At 36.6% G+C, this 24,926-nt stretch overlaps 1 protein-coding gene across 2 annotated transcripts in view; it reads left to right on the plus strand.

Annotated features, from left to right (window-relative positions):
- SERPINI1 (serpin family I member 1) overlaps positions 1 to 24,926 on the plus strand; it is a 104,792-nt gene that overhangs the window by 7,338 nt on the left and 72,528 nt on the right. The window lies entirely within an intron of this gene.

The raw sequence follows: 24,926 nt of genomic DNA on the forward strand, positions 1-24,926 counted from the left end.
GGTCACCTCCTACACTGGCTTATCAATTGGCATTGAAGGACACTTGATGTTTGAAAGTTGAGGGGGAATTGTAAAATAAATGTCTGAGGGTTGCTTTCAATTAAATTTAATTGCATGCAGTCATGTAAAAAGATAAAGTTTAGAATTTTTAGAAGAGTATGTTAATCTTACCTTTTTGTATGTCAAGTGAAAATTGTATGATGAAACCTCTTCCTCTTTAGATTGCATCTTCTTTCAGGGATGAAACTTAAGCTATTAACTTCCCTATAAATCTAAGTAATAAGGTTCACTATGTATCTTGTATATCTATGGTTGACACATTCCAATGTTGCTTTGGTAAATTTGTTGCAATGCTGAGGAATTTTAACGGTGAACTTGCTGTATCTTCTGGATTGGGTAACCTTCCGCTCTCCATCCTAAAGATTTTTTTTTAATATTGTGGCATTCTCTGTTGCTCATAAAATTACTTTGGATTATAAATATGGTGCAACAGATCTTGTGAACAAGGTTACAGCCTACACTGTCCAGATAATGAGCCCATTGTGCAAAATTGTACACTGTCATGGGAACCAAAAAAATGAAAATAAAATATTCCAGTTGCATCAAATTTTGTACGTTATCACCTGAAACTTTGCATTCTGTTAATGTATACCAGTATCTGTCCCAAAGATCACCACATGATTAAGGAAAACAAGATTCACAAGGAATGTTAATCAGGTTTATTGAAAATGATAAGTTTAATGTAAAAAAGATTAAGTGGGATGGGATAAAGAGTCTTGGAAACTGAATAAAACTTCAGTCCTTACTTGTTAGCGAATTTATTAAAACGAGGTCTCTGTGAATTGCCTGAAATTCTTCTTCTCAGATATCTTAGTTGAAGGGCTAATGGCTCTTTTTAGCAGATAAGATTGAACTATGAACTGCTCTTCATTTTTCATATTTTAAAATAGTCTCTTTTTGTTCTTAACCTGTGAAAGTTCTCTTGCAATCATGGCATCATCTTAGGGGTAAAGGGTGATCCTCTTCTGCTTCCAGGATCAGTGGTATCTCAGATCTAATCAAGGCAACTATCCTCATCAACTTTCCATTACCACCCAAACCCATACTTGCGCTCAATGGGAATAATCAAGAGCATAAAACATGTCACTCAATGCCAACTGCAGAATGGGATAGTCTGCGAAGACTAATATTGCTCTCACCTTCATTTCACTTGTGGGGAAAATTCACCACTATAAAGAATTTGGTCATTTTTCAAGCAATGTTCTTTTTGAATTTTAAGTTCTTAAACTTTCTGTTTTTTTCTTTGTAGGCAATAAATGCCACAATTTTCATTTTTAATGAAGGAATATTTCTTCAAGAGAGTTAAATGAATCAGTCCATTAGACTTAACAGAAGATCACCGCCAACAGGTTCTTGCTCTTGAAAATCTCAACTGGACCTTATAATGGTTTTCAGTTTACCAATTCATATTTAAGATTAAGGGTCTTCTCTTCCCACTCTGTACTTTTTTTCTCTTTGTTACGACCTTTAACATATGCATCTGTGGGCTTACTCTCATACTTTGGGTCATCTGGCACAATGCAGGATCTCTTCAAGGAGAATCAAGACTGGGTATAGCTTCTCAGTTCTTTTTTTCTGGAATATCTTTTTTCCTAAGGAATATGGTTGCTGAGCCTTTAATGTCCTTGTTGTTGCACAATATTCAAAAGTAATTTGATGACAGCAACAAAGTGCACACAACAATAGATCTCTTTAGATCACTCTCAGATATTTTCATGGGTTCATAATATAAACACTGTCAGCGCGTTTATGGAAGCTGTTTGGTTATAATTGCTTTTTGACTCATATCCTGAAGAGACCATTATTTATGGCTTACTATAATACAAATGCAGTGTTGGGTGTATTTAATTAAAATAGAAGCATGTTTGCTCAGGATTATCCTGCTACTTTGAAAAAGTGTAGCTTTGCCATCTGGGTGAATGACATATTAAGCCTAAAAAGTTTATACAATTTCATGTTAGGAACCTATAACCAGGCACTTTAGTATTGGGTAACCTTCTGTGTTTTTAGTCTTGCCTAGTCCAAAAGGTTCAAGCAATTAACCTGTAAGAAAGCAGAGAAGGGGCAATGGTCATCCCATTATTTCTTTATCCATCTGGCTTGGGAGTCTGGTCCTTGTTCTTCATACTGATTATCAGGGCTTTGAGAAGAAGCAATTGTCAAGAATGAAGATTCAGGATCACACATAAGTTCCAGTTCTGAAGATTTATTGTTCAAGCCTATACACAAGAATCTGGTCAACTAGTAGTCAGCACTAAATTGGTGCTGGATAAAAGTTAATGGAATTCAAGGGGGGGGGTGAACTTGGAGCATTTCTGGTCACATAATGATTTTAGGCTGAATCCTCTCTTGACTCTGTCCCCAGACTCTGCCTGCTCTTCTTCTACTGCAATAGGATTATTTTGGAGTAATGGTATCACCATAGTTTTTCTGAGCCTATTTCCATCTCAGCTGGTCATTAATCTAACTTCACAGAATTAAGAACTCATGCCTGAGTTATCTTGTTTTTTTCTCCCCGTCCTCTGTGCCTTTTCTGTTGTGCCTTTTTATATTTTAATCTGAGAAAAATGATATTTTTTAAAATTATTACTTAAGGTCCTTTTGGGTTTATTATGTAAAGCCCTGAAGCTATGGTTTTGCCAATAGACGTGGAACCCAGGATTTTCTTTATTACATTTTATTCCATAACCTGGTCCTTCAGCTAGTCCAATGGTGCACTCATTGCAATTGTAACTGAGTCCATCCAGCTCGATGCTAATGATCCTCTCCCCCCTCCCCTTGTGAGAATTAGATTGTTTAGTTGTGATTTTCTTTAGAAGTTGCTGTGTGAAATCACTCTTGGCTATCTTTTTACCAAGGGTTAAAGCCTCTCTGGATGATGATAGTGACAATTAAATTGGGAAGGATGGAAGTGCCTTAACCATTAAAGAAATGGAAATTGCTCCAGTCACCAGAACATTCACTCCAAATTCTGGTGCTGTCTTCCTTTCCTAGAACCTGAGGGAGACCTGATGCATGATCCTGGAATGACAAAAAACAGTTCTGTGGATGTCAGCATATTCATGAGTTTCGTGTCCAGCCAATTGTTCAGAGAAACAAGGATAGTGAAATTGGCTTTCTGCTGCTGAGCCAAGTCTATGTCATTTGTAAATATTTGCATTCGTTAATCTTTACACTTTTTATTTATGGATATATTTGTCTAAAAAGGTTGCTCTAGTGCAGTGTTTCCCAAACTTGACAATTTTAAGGCATGGGGACTTCAACTCCCAGAATTGAAGTCCCCATGCCTTAAAATTGTCAAGTTTGGGAAACACTGCTCTAGTGCATAGAGGAGCCGTTTTTTCTTTTGCTTTGTTATGTGTGCCTGCAACTGTCAAGGTCTACTCCAGCAAATATTTAAAACAATACTGAAGTCACTCCTTCTGGCAGCCTCATTTTATGAGCAAGGAACTGATGCTGCCTATTCTCTTTATTGCCATTTTCCCACTGACTCAACATGGTGCCTAACTATAGTTAATATATTAGAATGCTTAATTTAATTGGCTCTGTAAATCTGCTTTTTTGGAATGATTTCCCCCTGACTTTATTAAAGCAGTTTCAGAGCATTTAGTTAATGTGACCTTCACATAACCATTTAAGATGCAGGCTAGCTTACATTTGGAGATGCTGGGGAGAAAGAAGGAGAAAATATCTATAACAGGACAGTGTCAGAATTTTTTTTTTAATGAGTAAACTTGAGTAACCTTATTTACTGTTTCTAGAAGACTATCTATTGTATGCTATATAGATAGTCCTCAACTTACAACAACAGTGGGCACTGGAATTTCGGTCACTAACCAGTGCAATTGTTAAGCAAGTCATCACGTGATCAGATGATTTTACAATCATTTTATCATGGTTAAGTGAATTACAGTGGAAGTTAAGTGAATCTCATGAGTCATTAAGTGAATCTAGCATCTCTAATTGTTGGAAACCAGCCGGGAAGGTCACAAATTGTGAACACATAACTGCAAGATGTTGCGGACTTTTTAAATGTAAATTACTTGCCAAATGCCCAATCACATAATTGTGGGTTTGTATGATGGTCATGAGGATGAGACATAAGTCACTTTTTCCGAGGCTGTTATAACTGTTGTTATAACAAAAGCTGTTTTTTATTAAAAGTTAAGTGGTCATAAGTTGAGGATGTGCATAAGGGAAAAGTTTTGCAAATATCCCCAGTGGGAATACTGACAATTCAGATATTTAAAATCTTTACCAGTATTTTACTCATTCACTCATAAACCAATTGTATCCCATTTGTGCATTAATCTCCTTTTTTATTTACTAAAATAAAATGCTTCATTGGATTTTGCAAGACTTTTGTGCATTTTGTAATAACTTTGCACTTTTTAATGTACATTTGAATGTGTTCCTTTTTAACGCTGAAAACTGCATTTTTTAAAAAAGGGTGAGTTGGGAAGAACTATCTGCGTAATAGTTTTGAAGCTGAAAATAGGAACAATTTGCTTCCCAAGGCAGAACTGATGAGTTGAAGTTCCCAAACTTTTCAGGCTGGTAGGCACATTTGGTCTTTCAAAGGCATATTTTCTCAAAGTAAATTAATGAAAGCTGCCATGAGCAGGGGCTTGCAGATTCATAAAATGGTTGTGATAGAGGACAAGGAATCATTCAGCATTGATTTGGCTGCCACAAAGAAGAGGGAGTCAACTTATTTTCCAAAGCACCAGAAGGCAGGAGAAGAAACAATAGATGGAAACGAATCAAGGAGAGAAGCAACCTGGAATTAAGAAGAAACTTTCTACGAAAGAACAATTAACCAGTGAAACAGTTTGCCTTCAGAAGTTGTAGGTTTTTAAGAAGAGATTGGACAGCCACTTGTCTAGAATTTTATAGGGTCTCTTGCTTGACTGGGGGGTTGGACTAGAAGATCTCCGATGTCCCTTCCAGCTCTATTCTGATTAATTTAGTAAAATTCTGCTTGCCCACCTTTTTTTTCCTGAAATTTCTTCCAATGGCAATTTCTGCTTACCTTTGACATTTCATCTAGTTAGTTATGCACACTTCCAATCAAAGTACAGGTTATCAAGTTCTACTTTTTTATTGTCTGAGAAAGTTATGGGATCCCTAATAAAGATGAGGCTGGAAGACCTGCACTTAAGGATATTTTCATAATTAAATCAGGTTGGTCAGAGACCAGAGATTGCTATCCACAGAAACTATTAGCACATTTCTTCAATTCCAAAATTGCTACATTGCAATGGAAATGATAAAGAATTTTCTGGCACTTGAAAGAAAACCAAACTAAACTAAAATCTGTTTATGTTGTAAGCATTTGTGGACTTTATCAGATATTTCATCATGAATTGGGTAATGTAGATACATACTGTATATATAGATGTAGGAAAGAGGGGGGGAAGAATAATAGAGTTATACAGAATAAAATGTAAGACACACAGTCTAATCATATAAAAATTTGATTGTATGTAAATATAACACTGACAATTCATAAAATATTTTTTTTAAAAAGTTCTTGGACAGATAATTATTTATATTAAGATTTACAGTATGATTAAGATCCCACAAATGTACATATATCTATATCTGTTGAAAAGAAAGTTCCTTCACACTATACTTACTATATAATTGGTACTTGATATATAATTTGATAGATCTATGAATATTCTTAAAGGTCACTGGTTTTTTTTTAAAATCAATAAACTTAATTTTAAAAATGGGAAAGTTTAGCAGGATTAAAAAAGCCTGAAGTTCTCAGTCTACAATTGAAAACTTTCAAGTTTTCATCCATGATTATGGCCTTCTTTTTGTACCCAAAATTAGTTGGATAAGTCAAACATATTTTCTTAGGTGTTAGTAAATTATTTAGAAAATTTGAAATCTGTCTGCAAGAACTGGCAAAGGGAGACTATTCATTATATAGATGATAAGAAGCAGCATACATAGTACCTACTTAGAGATGAGAAATATAATCTGACAAGCCATTCAGCCATTACCAATGGCAATGTCCTTGTCCCAATACAAGGTATAATATTTTATGTTTAATCTCAAAGAGATGTAATCCGCCACAACTTTGCACATGCTTACTGTAGTTTTCACTCTATTTGAGAGAATCGAACACATTTTTTTTAAAAAAGCAGCACACACACACACACACACAAACCTATTGCCTGGTTAGATTTAGGTCAGTTTCATTTCCAGTTGACCTTCTGCTTATTAAATAGAAGAGATGAGATATGGTGAACAAAAGGAAATCAGAAGAGAAGATTATCATTTGCATGCCATGCCTATCTATGAAAAGATCAATCAGCATTTCATTTTTCTCTTAGGAGAACAAGCAGCAATTTCATGAGTTCATGGCTTCCATCTTGCACCATTGGAGAAAGTTACTAGGAGTTCATAGTATAAGCTCTTGCAAAGGATATCTGTTTATCTTATGTTTGTATTTTAGAAGCTTGTCTTCTATTTCAAACCCCCCCCATACCTGAAAAATAATATAATTAATGGGATATGGAGAAGACAAATCACATTATTGTCACCAATCTGGTTCTTTTCCTACAGTGGACTTCAATTCCATGCTGATTAGGAATTCTGGAATTATGAAGCTTAGTTAGAGAAAAATTTGGCTGTAAAAGACATCAGTCCTACTGAAATCTTTGGAACAAACTGTGACAATAAACAGTTCATATACTTCACTAAAGATCAAGTTATTTTACCATGGTTAATTGAATTAATCACAGTTGGAAAAGTTTACATGTAACAAACCATGGTTTATCTACCAAAACAGCTGAGCTCAGATGACACTGTTTGCTAGAAACAAACAAATCTTACTGAAGTTATAAAAGAGACAAGTACAGAGGAGAAAATATGCAAAGAAAGCTCCTGAAATTTTATTTTGTTTGGAGGCTCTGAACTCGTCTCAAGTTAGGGTAGAAAGTATATAGGGAAGCATATACACTGAATATGCAGATGATACCACTCTAATGGCAGAAAGTGAAGAGGAACTAAAGAGCCTCTTGATGCGGGTGAAGAAGAAGAGTGCAAAAGTTGGCTTGAAACTCAACATTAAGAAAACCAAAATCATGGCATCCGGCCCTCTCAATTCATTATATAGATGGGGAAGAAATGGAGGTAGTGACAGATTTTATTTTTCTGGGCTCCAAGATCACCTCAGATGGGGACTGCAACCAAGAAATTAAAAGATGTTTGCTCCTGGGGAGGAAAGCTATGGCAAATCTAGACAGCATACTAAAAAGCAGAGACATCACCTTGCCAACAAAAGTGCGTATAGTCCAGGCCATGGTTTTCCCAGTTGCAATGTATGGCTGTGAAAGTTGGACCATAAGAAAGGCTGAGCGCCAAAGAATTGAGGCCTTTTGAACTATGGTGCTGGAGAAGACTCCTGCGAGTCCCTTGGACTGCAAGGCGTTCAAACCGGTCAGTCCTAGAAGAGATCAACCCCGACTGCTCTTTAGAAGGCCAGATCCTGAAGTTGAAACTCAAGTACTTTGGCCACCTAATGAGAAGGAAGGACTCACTGGAGAAGAGCCTAATGCTGGGAAAGATTGAGGGCAATAGAAGAAGGGGACGACAGAGAATGAGATGGCTGGATGGAGTCACTGAAGCAGTAGGTGTGAACTTAAATGGACTCCAGAAGATGGTAGAGGACAGGAAGACCTGAAGGAACGTTGTCCATGGGGTCGTGATGGGTCAGACACGACTTCGCAATTAACAACAACAACAAAATACACTGAATGCTAAAATGCCATTTGTTCTCACGATTTGAAAAGATGTTACAGTTGAAAAGATCCCAAGGGCTATGTAACAGATGTGCTTGCCAAATACATTATTTTTTTTTAACTACTGTTGTAAAAAAGGTAGTCTTGTAAAAATGGTTTGATTTGTGATTTCCCTGAATTTAGAACTTAACCCCTCATACCTTAATATTCAACTTATTCTTTTATAAAGGAAAATGTTTCTCAATTTTCTTTTTGTGTAGGTGAAATGCTTGGATTGGATAAAAAAAAAGCAACTTACATTTCTGAAAGCCTCCAAGTATTGTAATACAATATATTGATACAAAACACACTTGTTCAAAACAAACTAGATTGAATTCAGGATTGTTTTCACACCAAATATGAATTTGATACGATTTATGTATAAAGTGTTTTTTGTATTTTCTCCAAGCGTATTTAGGATTGGTCCCTAGAATAATTTGAAACAAGAAACATTGGATTTGGATCTAATTACCATTTGCAGCATGATTTCAGCTTGTGGTTTTATTCTTTAATTTGCCTTTAACCCTCAACTATACAATTATAACTTCTCTTTTTTGAGAATTTAATACAATAGTAAATATACATGCTATCTAAAATTGCTTATTGTAAAATAAATGGGGCTTCAATTCTTCAGTTTTGCTTAGCTAATATGCAAGAGACTGAAATAAGCTGTCACTCAAGGAAAAACTCATTATTTTGAACGCAGTCAGAGCAACGCTAAGGGAATTAGCATCTTGTAGTTTAGAAGTCAGCAATTGCAGTCTTGTAATGTAGCAGAAATGATATGAGACAAAACTGGATAACATTTGAATTGCTTCATCAAGCTTTAATAGACAGAGCTGAAGTTGCTTTGCCAAGTTAAAAAAAAGATATTTAAAAAAAGAGTAATCTGAACAGCTTTCTTTAAGTAAACTATAGCAGCTTTCCTTATACTGTGTTCTCTTATACTGGAATTTTCATTTACACTAGGGGAAACCGGTCTGCACTCTCACTGTTCAAGCCCAGATCCGTGAGACGGAGTGAGCTACCGTTGCTCAATTCCTAGCTCCTGCCCACCCAGCAGGCAATATTGCAAATAGATAAAAGGTACCACTTTGGTGGGGGGGGGGGAAAGCCCTACTTGTGTTTGTGTGTGCAGAGAGCGGCACTGGACCTGGTTAAACGCAAGCATCATGACACTAGGTGGGGCAAGATTGGCAAAGGAGCTTGGAAAAGCCAGCAACTTGAGTGCCGCTAGCTAATTGGTGTAAAGCTAGCTTTGTTTCATCAAAGATAGATGCTTAAGCACTGAATGGAATGAACTATCAATCTAGGCTGTCAGGACTGCACTGGATCTAGCATATGTAGATTTCCCTGACATTATATGCCATACGCTAAATAATAAATTCATTTAAACATTAGTGTAGCAAATACTAAAGAGTTAGAAAAGATACAGGGAAAGCAAATTTATTTATTTATTTATTTATGAGACTTATATACTGCTTTTAAGTGCAAGCACTCTCTAAGCGGTGTACACCAGTAAGCAATGTATGTATATATTTACATTGCCCCCAACAATCTGGGTCCTCATTTTACCTACCTCGGAAGGATGGAAGGCTGAGTCAACCTTGAGCCGGTGAGATTTGAACCGCTGACCTGCTGAACACAGTCAGCTAAAGTGGCCTGCAGTACTGCACTCTAACTGCTGCGCCACCTCGGCTCATGAAGCAATCATGGGCTTAAAACCTTATTTTGATTGCAAGCAATGTAGCTGAATGATTAAGGTGTTGCGTTTGAATTTTGGGAAGTTCACTTTAAGTTCCTGTTGGATCTTGGAGTTCCCTAGGTTACTTTGAGCAAAGTCCGATCTATATTAGGAGGTTGTTTTTGTGGACATTGAATTAGACCAGATACCCCACCACCACCCTTCAAGATGTTAGGGAAAAGATAGCATAGAAAACTCAGATTATTTGATAGCTTGTCTTTTATAAAAATAATATATCTCCATAAATGTGCTTGGAGAGCCCAGTATCATTTGAGATCTTAGATTGCATCATGAGATTGGTTCTCTGCTGAGAAAGCATTCCATCAGATGTTTCTTCTTTGAGGAAATCTAGCCCAAGCTGCTGCTGAGGGAAAAATTCATAATCTTCCTGAGGTGCTCCAGTTGCATATACCTACATTCCCAGAATTCCCTTGACATATTTAGTTGGCACCAAATTAAGAAAGACTGACTTTAGAAGAGAGAGCTAATGTTTGAGTTTTATTTTTTCCTCTTTCTTCCCGATGTTGTTCCGTTTCACACAATTTCTCATTACATTTGGCCCCATATACTCCAGGTTTAATCTGCACACCCAGTAGATGCAAGTTGACAGGGCATATTTCAGCCCCTACTTCCCCGGAGATAAGGGAAGCAAAGGCTCACATGCTAGCATTCTTGGTCTTCTGTCTGGACCAATTTACTCTTCAAGGTCAAGATGACCTCTTCCCTGTAGTCACTTAGGAAGGCAATGCTCTTCCACAGATTTTATTGATTTTATTTAATAGATTTGTTTGACCACTTACCTTAGATCACAACTCTAAGATCAAACATTGTCTGGAGAAGATTCACAACAACGGCAGGAAGCTGCTGATAGATAGGCCAATTGATGATATTAAGAGTTTTACCATGGTTTCATGTGTCTTTTAATCTTTAATGATTGTAGGCTTATAATATATGGAGGAGGCCGTATACAAATATCTACAAATAAATGGATCTTTTTACATGTATATTTGAGGGTAGGATGTGCTTATTATTGCCTTCTCAGCTCTAGGTGCATTTTCCAACAGAATAGTGGCAAATCATAAGCAACTATTCAATTTTCAGACACTGTTTTAATTACATAACCTGTGGACTTGTACTTTTAATCTTGGAATTTAAAAAGTGGCCATATCTTATTCAGACTTTTGATCTGTCTAGCTTATACAGTACCTGGCAATATTGATTGGCAGCAGTCATCCAGGATTTTGGCATAATTTTTCGATCCCTACTGACTTGAGACCATCTAAAACTTCCATATTTTCAAGCAAATTAGCTTGAAACAGGAGACAGCTTTTGCTTTCCTACCCTGAAATTCTTCTTCAAAAATATCTATCTGCCTGGCTGGTATTCAGGAACTTGATTCAAATTCTGATCCACTTGGGTTTGACTTATACTTTTGATAGAGATACTCATGAACTTACAACCATAATTGAGCCCAAAATTTCTGTTACTAAGTGAGACATTTGTTAAATGAGTTTTGCCCCATTTTACAACATTTCTTGCCACATTTGTTAAGTGAATCATTGCAGTTATTAAGTTAGTATCATGTTTCTTAAGTGAATCTGATTTCCCCATTGACTATGTTCATTTGAAGGTGTCAAAAGGTGATCACATGACCCCGGGACACTGCATCGGTCATAAATACGAGTCAGTTGCCAAGCATCCGAATTTTGATCACATGACCATGGGGATGCTGCAATGGTTGTAAATGTGAAACCCGGTCATAAATCACTTTTTTCAGTGCCATTGTAACTTTGAACGATCACTAAATAGGTCAAGGACTAGCTGTACATATTTCGAAAGCCAGTTTGGGCAAACTCTCCTTAGATACCTTGGGTGGATTGGCATTCAAAGTTAGCCTTAAAAATGGGAAGAGAGGAAGCAAGCCTCCTATCCAAAATTGTTTAGTTGATAGTTTTGATGCTAGTCTCCAGTTTTGCTCAAAGCATAATTAATGGAGGGAGTTCATATTTTTCCCCTTTTAGAGTCAAAGTAGAATGTTCATTTGGCTGACTTGCATGAATAATCCATCACTGTGAATCATTAACTTACAAGACAAGTTATGGTAATTTATGTCTTTATCCAAGCTATAGAAGCATTAGGAGAAATAATTTATTTTCCTATGCTGGCAAATGTTTTAATGCATTTGTTTGTTTTACCATGCTCCACACACTGAAAAGAATTGTGTTGTAATCTTAATCAAACTTGCTTCAGGGTCAGTGCTTTCGAGAAATGAAAAATGCTTGTTCCCATCTAAATGTATTAACCTCAGATTTCCTCAGAATAAAGAAAAAAAAGAAATATGATTCAGGGCACTTTAATTTTATTTTTTTGCACTGCCCTTCTGTATGAGTAATTTTACATAGTTTGTACAAAAGCTTAATATTTTTCATGTGTCTGTAAACTACTGTAAGCCTCACCTTGAGTAGAAGAGTTAGGATACAAATATTATACAGAAACGTTTAATTCTTCATATGCCATTAGCAAAACACCACCTGTGAGTGTTGTAGTGTAGGTGCGATTTATATTTTGCATGTGAACTCTTCATAACCTACAATAGTGTAGTGGTTGTTCTTCTCTGCCAACATTTGTTGGATGTTGGTTGTTGACCCAAATGCATTTGGAAGCTGCCATTGTGCTAACAATCAGCTCAGTGTAGAAGGAAAATCTGTACGTAGATAAAGAAATAACAAATGCAGTTTTGCTCTGCATTTTGATTCAGCTGGAAACCCAGGTGATCATGGCCAAGACCTGGAGGAGAAATATATTGATCTGGAGAAGAGAGAAAGATTGTAGACCCAGTTGGGTGTGGTGGTTTTGATGCTGGCCTACAAACCTGGAGAATGTGAGTTCTATTTCCACTATAGCAGGGGTCTTCAAACTCGCGCCTCGCTGAAGAATTCTGGGAGTTGAAGTCCATGAGTCATAAAAGGACCGAGTTTGAAGACCCCTGCTCTATAGGCATGAAAGCTAGCTGGATGACTTTGGGCCAATCACCAGAACATCATGAGTTCTCCACCTTAAGCATGAAAGCCAGCTGAGTGACTTTGGGGCACTTGCTCTTAGCTCAATGTATCTCACAAAATTCTTGTTGTGGAGGAAATGGGAGGTGGAAGGAGTATTAGGTATGTTCATCATATCGAGTTACTTATAAAGTACTAAAGGCAGAATTTAAAAAAAATAGAATAAGAAGAGATTTTTTTTATCTCTGTTCACAGATTTATATTGAGCTGATATATGTATGTCTATACTTGGGGAAAACATGTGACTTAACAGAGGCAGTATCAGAAGAATTATTATTCTTATGCTTGTTAATTAGTAAATTAAAATGGAATAATTGGAAGATCCTGGCTATATTTCTGTCTACTGAGCAGACTGGTTGTGATACGGCTTAAACTTTTATATTTATCCATGAAACAAATTGTTATGATTTATAGGGTTTTTTTGTTCTGGGTTGGATCCTGTTGGTTATGATGTATATTTATTACTATTTATATATTTTGTTGGAAGACGTTTTGCATTTTTCATTTCAAAAGATTTCATTTCTATTCTTCATTATAGAACTTCATAATAGCCTGGTTCACTATTACATTAAACTATAATGAGTTTAACCATAATCACCACAGTCCTGACCAACATGCTAAGCCATATACTTTTATTTGCAAACCACAGAAGACAGCGGTCATGTATCATATGAAATTAAATAAACCACACTGCAACTTAATGTGGTGGGTGAACTAAGCCCAAATGTCTCTTATGAAAACAATAAATTGAGTTTTTGGCAGTGGCTAAACTACCTAGGTTTATAATATTTATTTAAGCAAAACACAATATACCTGAGAATGAATAGCTACTACATGTTTTTTTAGGAGGAGAAAAATTTGTAGACTCTTTGGAGTTTGTTTGGGGGGATAGGGGGGAAGGTAAGTAAAGCTCAATTGAAGATTCTTTAATCAGTACTGTACCATGGACATTAACAAAAGCTCAACTTAGGTTTCAACTTACAACCATTGTTGGGGCCAGAATTTTCGTTGCTAAGCAAAGTGATTAAGTGAAAGTTCTTCAGGTATTGGAAAACTGGTATCATATCTCCCTTTAGCCTTCTCTTCTTCAGACTATATATGCCTAGCTCTTTTAACTCTTCTTTCCAAAAATTAGCCTAGCACCATCTTTGTTTCTCTTTTGTGTACTTTTTCTAATTCCTCAACCTCCTCCTTGTATTTGGTGATCAAAACTGGACATGGTATTCCAGGTGCAGTCAGATCAGTGTAGCCTGTCATCTCAACATTATATTTCTGTCGATGCAGCCCAAGATTGCATCAACTTTTTTGGCAGTTGCAACATACTCTTGGCTCATATTTTATCAGGATACTCAATTCCTTCTCACAAAGTATTGCTGTTTAGACAGGTATGACTTGTCTGTTTATTTATTTATTTGGTTGATAGGTTATCATATCATATTTATATAACCACCATTTCATAGAACATGACTCTGGGCAGCATACAATAAAACCATTAAAATATGGTTCTGTGGTTCATTGATGTTATTATTTCAAAAGGCTAAGCAAGAATATTACATATTATGAACAGTGGAGCCACTTCAAGAGAACATTGTTCCATTAAGACCTCTAAGCCTGTTGACACATCCAATCTTAGTAAAGATTTCCAGAAGGATGAGAAGAAGGAACCAATCTCACATTGCAAAAAAGATTTGACGCTTCCAGATGCTCTTCAAAGGCATCCCAACATAAAGTATACTATAGAAGTCTACCTGGGAGATGACTAAGGCATAAGTGACTATGAGCAGAGCCTCTTGATTTAGGAATGAATGCAACTGGAATACAACATGAGATTGCACAGAAGCCCTCCTAGCCATGACAATCACCTGCTCTTTCAGCAGGAAGGACCCCCAAGTAGCATGCAGGGTCTGTCTGGGTCACTGCAACCCCATCAAAGATAGTATAGTCCCAAAACAGCAGGCCCAAAAACATGTAGCTACTCAATGTTTCCAAGAGTCCAGTGAGGCTGTTGTTCCTCATCGAGACTATCACAGCCTCCGGGCACTTGGGTAAGATATCAGTGCCATCACTTGTCTGATTTTTTTTTCTATCCAAGTGCAGAAACCTCCATTTTCACTACTGATTGGCCAATGTTTGAGTCTATAAGATCCTTTAAAACCTCGAGTCAGCTTTCAAAAATCTTTGAAACCTACTTTGTGTCATCTGCAAATTTCCTAAATATCCCTATTATTCCCTTATCTAAGTCAATTATAAAAATGCTGAACAGCATGAACAGCACTGGATCTAGAACACAGGCTTAAAGTATCCCATTGCATACTTCTCTCCATGTAGACATAGGCCTATATGTAACATTGAGGCCCACATGTTGAGTACAGTTATTTGACCAAATGTGAATTCTTCTGGTAGTGGTAATGACCCCCAACCCACATTTTAATCAAGTAAGAAGCTGTGATCAACTTTATCAAATGCTTTGATAAAGTCTAGGTACACTATGTTCAAGGCATTCCCTTAGTCTACTAATTTAGTCATTTTGTCAAAAAATGCTGTACTATATAGTTTGTCTGGCACAATCTGTTTTTAACAGCATCATATTACAATGACATTACATGAAAATCCACTGTTTATCTTCTAGGATTTTTCAAGATATTACTATCTAGCTGACTTGTCTATATTTTCCTGGGTCTACTTTTTCCTATTTTAAAGATTGAAACAATATTAGCTCTTCAATCTTCTAACATTTCCCCTGTACTCAAAGTTTTCAAAGAATATAGGTAATGATTTTGAGATCGCATCTTTCAACTCTTTTAGCACCTTGGGATGTAATCCATCTGCCCTTTGAATTTGAACTCATTCAAAGCAGCTAAGTGTTCTTTCACATTTCCTTGCCTATTTGACCTGCATTTCTCTTCTGCTCCCTACGGTACACTTTCTGACAGGTTGGACCACTTTTCCCTTTTGTGGAATGACAGATGCAAAATAAGACTTAATCAGTTTAGCATTCTCCCTGTGGTCTCTCACCATCTTGCCACTTTCTTGCCCAGCAGATTTCCCATTTTCTTGATGTTTCTCTCATTCTGCAATACACAAAGAAATGTTTTGTTGTTGTTGCATTCATTCAACCGTTGGCTCATTCTGTGTCCTAGACCTCCTGACCCCAGATTCAGGCTGTGAGGAGGATCAAAGCTCAGTGTGAAGTTTTTAAACAAAACTACTGATGGAGCACATTTGTTGATTTATTTGCAAAGTTGAATGAGCCAATTCAGAAGGCAGTATATTTTAAGATTTAGGTTAAATTTAAAAAGTTGCTTTGCAAGGTATAAGTTTTAATTTTTGAAATCTATACTATGAAATATCCTGATATCCATATAGTCTAGATAGCTTTAAAAGGAGGTTAGGGAAGCAATGGAAGTGCAGCTTCATCAAAAGCTATTAAGTATAACACTTATGGGGGACCTTAAGGATAATATGTTATTGATGCTTTAGAATGTTCTGAAAAACAAGATCAGAAAATAATGTTTTTCTGCATCTTCTTTTATGGAATCCTGGTTCACTGAGCAAATTAAGGATGAACTAATTTATGCGCTTTATGGAAAATTGTAGTTGGAATCTGTGGGAATACCATGATCAACTGGAAATAATTTTGATCTGCTTCAGCCAGGCTCTGTCTATTTCAATCTTTCCTGCCTATTCAGTCTTTTTTCCTGCTCTTGTATGATTCCTTGATTCCCTGGAATTTCTGATGTTAGCTATCTTACAAGCCACCTCTCCGTTCTTCTCTCACCCAGACATACACCTGAAAGAGCTTTCAGTCAGAAATCAGAAATGTCTTAGTAAGCAGACATGGTCTAATTTTAAACCAGACACTGATACCAAGAAAAACATGAATGGCAGGGAAAGGAGGTCTAAAAGAAAGAGCCAAGGGTGAAATATAAAATGATTTGAACATCTACAGAGCATTACTGCTACAAAAGGTATAGTGATACAGAATATTACTACTGCAAGTAGAGTGTATACATATGCTGTAGCTTGAGTGCAGTTGGTACACAGGTAGGTACTGTGACATGATATGAGTGGGCCATGCATGTGGGTGGGTGCTCTGGTACAAATGCAGATGTGTGGAGGGTGAGTGCTATAGTGTGAGTGTGACCAGTTGCGGCACTGCGTGCCACAGCACAGCACAAGTGTGGATGGGAATGGGTGTGCTATGGTCCAGCACATGGGGTTCGCACTCACCCTGTTTCCTGGGGGAGTTCCTCAAGAGAAAAAAATGGTGGGAGCAACTTTCCAGACTAACTTAGGACCTCCTTCCAACTTGCCCATTGACTTTGCTTGTGGGAAGTTAGATGGGAAGGTTGCAAATGGTGATTCTGTGACTGCATAACACTCATAAGTGTGAGCTGTTTGCCAAATGCCTGTATTACAATTATGACCGTGAGGACAGTGCGCCAGTCACAACTTAGAGAACCGGTTGTAAGTCCCCCTTGGTGCTATTGTAATAGCTGCTGAATAGCTGCTGAATGAGAGGTCTACTAAGGACTACTTGTATGTTTATGGGGTAGAGCTTGTATTTTACATTTCTGAGACAGTTGGGTTAATTCAATACATCATGACATGCTGTTTCATGTTATGGGAACATAACATAGATCTTAATACACCAGTAGCATGAAGGAGATGATGGTGATGGTGATTGTGATGATGATGATTGATGATGATGTGGATTCTAATCTGAAACACAGGTTTGATTTGATTTTTGCTTAGCATGTTGTATTCCTGTTATGTTATGGTTTACAGTGTAATGAACTGTACAACTCCAACCCATTATAGTCTCTTCAATAAACCTATAATAATGAAATTAAAAAACAAAAACAAACCCACAAACAGTATTCATCCCTTGCATGGAGAAACTCCTGTTCCTTCTTGTTCTTTTTTTTTTTTTTACTGAGGTAAATTTAGTTTGTTCTATCACCTTACTTTGGTGCTATCAAAGGGATACCCTTTTTTGCAGATGAGGCAGAATCAGTGGACTTTGCCCTGTTATATTCCCACCTTTGTGCAGCAACCAACTCTTCTTCTATAATTCCCTTTTTATCTCTTATGGCAAATTTGGTGGTGGAAACATGTTTATGTACTATTAGATCATCAAGATGTGACTACTGAATAGATGGCCAAGTTCTAAACAACCACCATCCATCTGTCAACAGTTATTCAGTACATGCTCTCAATATTTTTATGTGTTTCAATTACATGATTCTGAGGCGGTGAAATTTTTATTTTGCCTGGTCATAGATTATAATAATGAGGATATTTATTTAGAAGTATGGCACTACTCTGAGCATCTTTTTGCATAGCTGATGTGCATTACTATGCATGTCAGTGTGCACCAGAAATTTTTTGGGTTCAGCATGGCTGTTCCTGACTCATTTAAAAAAAAATCTGCTTAAGGCAATAAATAAAAATTAAAGCAGGGGATACGATTTAAGTGAAAGACAAAGAATCTTTTCTTGCACAGCCCATTGAAAGCCAAGGTTCATAAGCTTATTGCAAAAAAAAAACCAACAAAAAAACCTATTAATCCTCTTACCTGGCTTAATCTAAGGATGGGATCCTGAAAGCCTCTTACTGCTCACTCACCTTTCAATAGCCCTGAATCTCCAAAAAGTATCAAAACACATGTTATGATGACTGACAAGGAAAATAATATACATTGTTGTGAAGATAGCCATCACACTGATAAATGGTGCTGACATCTCTCAGGACCCCATTTACCATTCGAACTGCCAAATAAATATGTCATAAATGCCTTGGGAATCCGGAATATTTATTGATGCCTGTTTATTAATATGCCATGGTAAGAAAACTGAATGGGAGATAAAGGAACTTTTCTCCCTCTTACCAAACAATACATCTGCCCAGTAGTTTTTCAGCATAACAGTTTGGTGTAGTAGTTAAGGCACCAAGCTAGAAACTGAGAGATCATGAATTGTAGTCCTACTTTAAGCATGAAGCCAACTGGTTGACCTTGGACCAGTCACACTCTTTTAGCCCTAGGAAGAAGAGGCAATGGCAGACCAGTTCTGAAAAATATTGCTGGGAATCACTACTGACTCAACAATACACATTCCTAGAATCAGAATCCTCTTTTGCATCAGTCAATGCTTTTATAATTTAGTGAGTTTCATTACTTTCAGCAAGGTACTCAGGCACTCGACCTTTCTCCTTTTTGGTCTCGTTAATAACTAAGAGCCCTGGTGGCACAATGGTTAGAATATAGTATTGCAGGTTAATTCACTGTTCACTGCCAGCAGTTCGATCCTGACCGGCTCAAGATTGACTCAGCCTTCCATCCTTCTGAGGTCAGTAAAATGAGGAACCAGATTGTTGAGAGCAATATGCTGACTCGGTAAACCACATAGAGAGGGCTGGAAAGCACTATGAAGCAGTATATAAGTCTTAAGTCCTATTGCTATTGCTAAATACGGAGCATTATTTTGTTGCAGAAAACAAGAATATGTTGAAATATATGGAAAATTTAAGTATCCCACCATAGATCATCTGAAAGTGTAATCAGTGCTGATTCCATCCAATCCCCATGACTGAAATCATCTTCATCCAGAATCCTTTAAAGCTGTTGTGGAGTCGTCATCTCCACAATCTTCCCTAAAAAGCAAGTTGTCCAGGATGGTGAGATTCTGAAAAGTAGTACCCCAGTAAATAAAAGAACCAACACTAAAGTTAGCGTTCCTCGGACGCCTTTTGATCCAATGCCCCATTGATTTGTCTATAATTATAAACAGGAGAGGCACTTTGATTTCTTTCTTCTTTAAGTAGCTTGCCCGAGACCACCACTGTGTTTTTATTTAACCGTACAATCAGTTCTTGCCAACCTGGCTGTATGAAAACGTTATATTTGTTCTGAATGTTTATTTCTTAATCTCTATTTTTTTTTAAAAAAAATCTAAAAGTAAGGTCTATGTGTATAATTCATTTATTCTCCAAGAAGGTACTTTAATTTTGATTTAATTCCAAAGTGCTTTAAAAAAAAAAAAGAACACAGAATGTGTCTCTCTTTCTCTTTCTTTTGGAATAATAATGGCTTCCTTCAGAATTTGACAATCCCATTATATTGATAATCCTTAGCTTTTCAAGAAACAGAAAAGTAGCTTTGAATTCACTTTCCCTAATTTGGTTGCTAGTGGAGTAGATGGTTTTAGAACTCCCCGTAGGACATCTTCATTAGCTGAATGAGTTTATGGTCAGAGCCCACTGCCAGCATTATTCCCTTTCCATCATTCAGAACCTTTGCCAATGTATAGACTGCCAAGAATTGCCGAGTCTTTGTTGGCCTTGAGAGGATTCATTTTGGAATGACCGTAGTTCCATTTTGAATGCAGCATTATTGGTAGGCTGTCAATGCTTTGGCTGATGTGACTGTTAATTCGTAATTACTTCCAAGAGTAATTACAGTCTGACGAGGAATCGCTAGTGATTGTTGCTCTTATTTTTTGTCTTGCAATCTATAATTAATTGGCCATAAAGCTGAAAAACATTGGAGAAGCAACAGCTGTGGATTTAAAATACTTAGTAATGATAAATTGGCATTTCTAACCCACAGAACTGTATCATCTCCTACCACCCCTAAAGGCTTATTCTATAACACTATTTCCTCCTTGTGGCATCTTTATGTGACTAGCAGAGATTTATGTTTCTAGGATGCAGAGGTCTGCTTCTAAATTTAATCTTTGCCGTGCATTAAATATAACTTCATTGAATAAATATAGGGAGTATTTTGGATATAGACAGGTCTTTGGAAACGAAATAGCAGTCCTCATTTAGGAACAAGTAAATTTGTAGTTGTACTTCTCCAGCTAGTATCCTTTGGCATTTGCATAAATCAATACTTTTTGGCATTTACATAAGTGAAAATTATATGGAAGTTTTAATTAACATTTTATTAAACAGGAGAAATCTACACTCAGCTAATAAAAGCCATACGTTATCACCTTGCCAAATTATTGCTCATGTTTGCTTTCTGCCAACAGAGTAATATGCAAAAGTCCCTTTGCTCAAATAAAGTAAACTTTCTCCAAATTGATACAACTGAAACACTCAGTTCTACTCATTAATATGGATATTCATAAATATGAGTTAATGAGTGGACCCTGAATCTATTTCCTGTTGACCTGGGCATCTGCCACATAGTCAGGCCACCAAAGATGCCATTTCTGTGTATATTAAATAATTGGATGAGTTCAATCAAAAAAAATTGTAAGAAGCTGCTGTAGATGAATGGTTCTTCCTAGGCACAGCCAGGTCAAAGGCCATTAGCAGACCAACACCAGGACATAAAGACAGATGAAACTTTTCATAAGTCTTACTTGCATCCTTGTAAGTTGTTAAACCAGAATTTGGGGAATGTATATAATCTCACGGAACATAAAATCAACATCACTTGAGCACTCATCAGCTGGAGTGTCCAATCAGGCATCATCTGAGATGTTTTATGAAGGTAGTATGGTGACGAATTAAACTCATATTAGCACTTATCCTATTCATTAGCACAACACATTTCCTTTTTAAAATTATATGTGCTTAACTTACATATAAATTTGGTTGTTGTTCGTTCCAGAGGATTCTGGTTTTTCTTAGATTTTATCTTGTTTTTTAAAAATTATTTGTACATGTGAAGCCACTCATAATTGTTGGAGTTTTGCAGCATAGAAATTTTATATATTTTTATATTTCAGATTTCTAGGCCACCTAACTCTAGGGACTCTAGCGGCTTCACATATACAAACAATGTTCAAAAATTGAAGCAAATCCCTAAAGACAATGTCATAATCACATATAATAATAATGGAAGACTGTCAGTATATATTTATTACAGTTATTGGTGTCATTGGCAAAGCAATATCTAATATTTCATATCTTGTCTTCTTTTACTTCTTGTATTTAATAAAATGAATTGGTGTTAAGAGCCTTAGGCCCTCGTTAACATGACCATTTCTAGATACATTGTGAGTATATGACAAAGCAAATACGCCTGTAGATTCAAGATAACATTTCTCCCTTTTTTTCAAACAGGTTTGATTTTTTTTCCTTTGTCCCAAAGAAAAAGCATTCGTAGAAGCTACACATTTTTTCTAGTCCCAGTATCCTTGTTTGACCAACATTTTGTGACTGCTCAGATGAAATCACCTTATATTTAGAAGTGTCAAAACTTTATAGCCTGTAAGAAATGTGATTTTTTTTTTTACACAGCCTTCTGTCCAATATGGCATTCTAGTATTGCGTTGTTATCATTGTTGTTGTTAAATCTATACATCAGTGTCAGGTTTTGTCCTGGAACTTGAGAGCTACAATTGTTTCAGAAGGTGGGTATAAGTACATTTTCCTTGCCAACACAGAGTTGCAGAGAGATTTCTACACTTAGCATTGTGACAGATTTGAGTCCTCTGGTTTCTCTGGTTTCTTAGTATTAAGCACTAGTGATTCATTTCTGCTTCGAAAGGTCATAAGAACTATTTCAAAGTTAACAGGCTTTCATTTTACCAGTAGAAGAAACTGGTAGTAATTAAAGTTCCTTGTGCCTGCTCTTATGTGAGCATTTTGAACAACTTCTCTCTAGCACAACAGCAGGAGTTACCAGTATTAAATGGTATGGTGCACACCATATAAAGAGCCCTAACAGGATTTAGCCACCCTGGGGAAGAGCAATAAATGCTGTACAGTAATTATTTAATGATTCAGTCATGTGAATAAGTTCCAAATCAGATTGAGAATTCTGTGAAAGCAAAAAAAGCTGGATTATGTCAAGGATAACAAAGTTGATGTAAGTGGCCATGAATTTCAAGGATTTATGATGGATATTTGAGATGTTTTCCAAGTGATAATAATATCCAAGTAAACCACCCTGCCAGTGGTTTAGAAAACCAGAAGTATGTTATGGATTGGTAAAAATCTCCCCCAAACACACACTGATATCGTATACACCAGAAGGATATCAATAAGATAATAATTTTTCTTTGATAATTTCTTTGATTATCAATTACTTGGGTCCCTCAATGTTTGGATGCTGGCAAATTTTGCACTAAAAAATGCAATGGACATTATAACAAAATAGGGACATGTTAGCAAGAACTAATATTGAGTTGGTTTTCTCTTGCACAGAAGGAAATAATGGAGAGGGGGATAGAAATGAAAATTGGGGAGACAAGGTGAACAAATCAGAAAAAAAAACTTGGGGAGAAAATGAGAGAGACAGAAAAGCAGAAAACAGGCTTTTTTGGGCATCCACAAGTTTCTGCCACTTTTGTCATAACATTGTTTGCAAGCTCTGTATCAGCCTTTTGAGGTAGTCTAGACAAGAAACACCAACTGAATGCTAAACTACCTTTATCTTAAGGCTACAGAAACAGAATCTTGAAATTTCTTTTTAGTTCCAGGTTGCTTCTCTCCTTGATTAATTTCCGTCCATTGTTTCTTGTCTTGCCTTCTGGTGCTTTGGAAAAGAGGTCGACCCTCTCTTCTTTGTGGCAGCAGTGGAACACTGCTACCATGTTACTCCTATCATTCTTACATACCATAACACTCTGCCCCTTTTGGACATGAGGGCAACACAATGCATAAAGAAAACTGTAGCACTTGCAGCGTATTGGTGGAATATTGATTTCTTCAGACTAATCCATGGAAGCTGCTGGTTCACACATGCTGTGCCATTGAAGAAAGCATAGTGGCTGGCCTTTCACACAATACTAAGCCATAAAACAGTGGACTGTGCATTATATTAAGCCATCACATTTAGCCCCAAACAAACAAGCCAAGTGGTTCATAGTGTGGTATGAACCAGGCTTGTGTACATGTGTATTTCAGCGTGTGAAGTCTGGTTAAACTGAGTAAGCAGATTCATTCATTTGAATCCCAGTCATGGGTGATGTGTTTCCCTTTGAAAATGGCTGTGTGAGAGAGAGAAAGCAACCCTTTTAATTGGACATAGGGACCAACCAGCCAGCCTGCTTGCCTTTGTCTACTTTGACTATTTCAAACTTTCCTTCCTCTTCTCCCAACCTCCTATCATATCTGTAGTATTTTAGTCTTTTAATCAAATGCTCTTAAATCATGTCATAGATCAAAGGATTGTAAGGCACAGATTAGAACATTGGCTCTCTCATAAAGAGTTCAATGTATTATCAGTCCAACTGAGACTTTAGATTAGAAGGGGAGAATCATCATAGGTCACTGTTTCAAGCCATATTCCCTCAGGTTTTTGATTTTCTGTTCAAAATGCAGATTGTAGTTTGTGTTTTCATGGACCATGTTGAACTGAAACTGCTACGCTCCTGGTGCATAATTCAGAAAAGAACAAAGATTAGAATTCTATTTTCTTGCAGGACTTTGTAGATATTTTAATTTTTTTTCTTACTCTGTGGTTTGTGTATTTAAACCTTTATCCCTCTTTTAAATACATTAGTATAAAAAAGCCATGATAGATTTTATAGCGTATCATGAGATATAATAGCAATTTATGCACCACAGGTGACAGCTTTTATCACTTGTAAAAGTATGCTTCAATACATGTGCTAATGTCACCCTTAGACTTAAAACTGCAATTATTGCAGATGGAGTCACATATGGTGAATTTCAGATACTGCCCTTTTAATTAAATTACAACTGAGAAATAGCTTCTGGGAGTAAACATCAAAATCCTGGATTTCATAGTCAACTACAAAAGAAGCAATTCCCAGTGTTTTAAGGTGAGGATAATTTAAATAAAAAGAGAACAGTTACAACAAGTATCATAAACAAATCATATTCACAACCATGTTCACCATGTAATGTTATGTATCTTTACTCAGGTATAAGCTCCATGGAATTAATGTGCCTTATTTCCACATGGGTAGTCATTATCTTGCAGCCTCAAGATATCAGAATATAGTTTGGATCGTCGTCTTTCCAACATGCTTAGATATAAAGACGCAATCTGCATGACTGAGTGAGTGCAACATATAGCTGTTACAACTACTGATAGTTTTTCTTAAAACCATCTAAACGTGAGCATCACCATACAGCTCCACATGTCCATCTTTTCTTGGACTATATCCCAAGTTTAAACTCTTAAACAAGAGACACAACTCCTAAAATCACAGTACTTGACCATTCTCTCTCAAACAGAAGGATAATGGATAGATTTTATACAATATAAGTATTAAAAAATACTATTTAGTTTTTCAATAACTTATATTTAAAATTTAAAATATTTTATAGATTTTATTC

This window comes from Crotalus tigris, unplaced genomic scaffold (assembly GCF_016545835.1).
Source record: "Crotalus tigris isolate CLP2741 ecotype Arizona unplaced genomic scaffold, ASM1654583v1 scf7180000024131.857555, whole genome shotgun sequence".
Taxonomy (NCBI): domain Eukaryota; kingdom Metazoa; phylum Chordata; class Lepidosauria; order Squamata; family Viperidae; genus Crotalus; species Crotalus tigris.